The sequence below is a fragment of the Vicugna pacos genome, chromosome 19, assembly GCF_048564905.1.
Source record: "Vicugna pacos chromosome 19, VicPac4, whole genome shotgun sequence".
In the NCBI taxonomy this organism is placed as follows: Eukaryota; Metazoa; Chordata; class Mammalia; order Artiodactyla; family Camelidae; genus Vicugna; species Vicugna pacos.
The window spans coordinates 39,667,808-39,670,257 of NC_133005.1; the positions used below are offsets into that span (position 1 = coordinate 39,667,808).

General features: G+C 43.6%; 1 long non-coding RNA gene across 5 annotated transcripts in view; it reads right to left on the reverse strand.

The window, feature by feature from the left end:
• LOC116284318 (uncharacterized) overlaps nt 1–2,400 on the reverse strand; it is a 31,653-nt gene extending 29,253 nt beyond the window's left edge. For 2 of the 5 annotated variants that reach the window (XR_012061850.1, XR_004194067.2), the window contains exons 1-2: nt 2,296–2,400; nt 1,533–1,590 (exon numbers count right to left, since the gene is read on the reverse strand). This is a non-coding gene — a long non-coding RNA (uncharacterized lncRNA). Of the gene's footprint in view, nt 1–1,532; nt 1,591–1,708; nt 2,232–2,295 lie in introns of those variants that run through there. The other 3 variants (XR_012061848.1, XR_012061847.1, XR_012061849.1) reach the window with 2 other exon arrangements.
• Nucleotides 2,401–2,450: the final 50 nt, after the last annotated feature.

Sequence of the window (2,450 nt, forward strand, 5' to 3'; positions counted from 1 at the left end):
GGGTGATAGGGCCTGGGGTGGGGTGTACTGAGAATTCTCTGAACAAAGACTACTTGGCTGAGATCTGAGGGGTGGGCAGGCATGAAATGGGCAAAGAGGAGGGTGAAAAGTGAGCTGGAGGTGACTTACACAGGCTCACTAGAGCTGACAGATCCACTTTCAGGGATTTTGTGATCTGGCTGTTAAACACAGCCATTATCCAAACTTAAGCTATAAAACTTAACAATTAAATGAATTATAGTTAAAACAAAGAAAAGAAATACCTCTAGCACTGCTCTAGAAGTTATACCCCGCGCGGCCCACTGCATTCCTACGTCACTCAGCGATGGCAGCGGTTAACGCTACTCATTTCAAATGTCCCCTTTCCACCGAGAACCCCCTGAAACCCACCCCACTCCCATCACTTCCTGTTTCACTCTCCGGCTTACCTTACTTTCCCCCATAATTTTCATCACCTTCTAACGTGCTGTATAACTGGATTATTCATTTCCTGTCTCTACCACTCTAAGGTTAAAATCCATGAGGGTGAGGATTTTTTTTTTCCCTGTTACCTTCCTTGTCTGGTCGCTAGTTCTAAAATGGTCCTGGTCTAGAGGAATCTAACACAAATATTTATTGGACAAATGGATGATGGGATCTGAACGCTTGTTTCGAGTTGACTGACAATTTCAGAGTCTTGTTTCCTTAACCCCTGTCCCTTCCTGGCTGACTTGAATTTGAATCCCAAATCTTCATCACCAAAAAACTAAAGATACAGATCCAAAATGCTTTACAGAATTTTGAAGGGAAAAAAAAAGTCAGAAATGTGACCAAATGGCTCCTAATGTCAACTGCTCTTGACATCAGTTGTGCAGGTCCTTAGTTGGAAGGACAGGAAGGACAGGAGTCCGAGGACAGCCTGCCGGGGTTCAAATCCCCTCCATGCTGTTGGCTTTGCAACCTGGGGGAGTGAATTAACCTCCTCCAGCCTCAGTCTGCTCATATGCCAAATGGGGAAAATGATATTATAGTCAACCACTCCAAGAAGCCACCGAAATGCAATATTATGAGCCAGGAAGAAAGAAAAAAAATTGTTCCGAATTATAAAACAACCCACTGACTCTAAGACTTATACGAATTTTAGAAATGTTTTAAGTAGCATTGCCACATAAAATACAGGACGTCCAGTTAAATTTGAATTTCACATAAAAAATGAAGGATGTTTTAGGATCAGTTTATCTCATTTGGGGGTATCCGACTTGGGACATCTCTAGACTAAAAAATTATTCACTGTTTATCTAGATTTTAAATTTAATTGGGATGCTGCATTTTATTTGCTTACTCTGATAACTCTATTTATAAAGACCACAAATGTGTCTATGTCCTAGGCTCAGTGGAACATGGTAGTGTATGTCGCATTAGAAGGTGTGGGTTGAATGGGTTAATGTAGGAAAAATGTTAGAGCAACACCTGGCACATAGTAGGCCCTCCGTAAATGTTAGGCGTCATTATAAGATACCTCCTACCAGTTCAACAGACTCGTTTCCACTCACCTGTAGGTCCTGGAGGCTCCCTGTTCCATCCCCAGGCCTTGGCGCAGGTCTTCTTACCCTGAAAGAATCCAATGTATTTATTCAGTGAAGGGAGACTTTTTTTTCTCAATGAATGGGGGAAAAAAAAACAAGTTAAAAAAATTTAATGAATGGAGAGCTTTCTCTTTGTTTTTCACCTCTTTTTTGTACTGATTCATCCATGGTCTCAATCCTTTGAATGCCTTGAGGGTGGGGCGGGGAGTGCAGTCTGTTTCAAATCTTCTCTGAAGTCTGGAAAGAGAATACTTTTCGATGCGCCCCTGCACTGAGTCCCTCTCCTCAAGGATATCTCCTCTTCTCCAGGAGCCTTCCAGCAGCTCCCTCTGAGAGCTCCGGTGTCTGCTGCCAGGTACACCCCCATCCAACTGGTGAAACTGCTTAATTAGCCTAACTGCAGGCAGCCTGCGAAGGGGTATTAACCCTGTTAATATGCAGGCTCCCAGAGTCCTCTGTGGCCAGAACATACTACAGTTTGTCCAGAGTCTCTTTCAAAACAACAACAGGGGGAGGGTATAGCTCAGTGGTAGAGCACACGCTTAGTATGCACAAGGTCCTGGGTTCAATCCCCAGTACCTCCATTAAATAACAAGTAAGTAATTAAACCTAACTACCTCCACCCCCAAGGAAAAAAACTAAAAATTAAAAACTAATTTAAAAATAAATAAGCAAAACTTAAAAAAAATTCCTGGGAAATAAAAACAGAATCTAGGTAATAAAGTCTAACCTTCTTTTTCCTTTTCCTTGGCGCTTGGTTCCGTCTCACTCGCTCGCCGGCGGCCGCTGCAGACAACCTGCACCTGGCACTTCAGACTGGCGTTCCTAGCGCCAAACGGCCGTGCACGACACTTCTGCCGAGAGGGCCGTGTGCAGAAGCGCCGT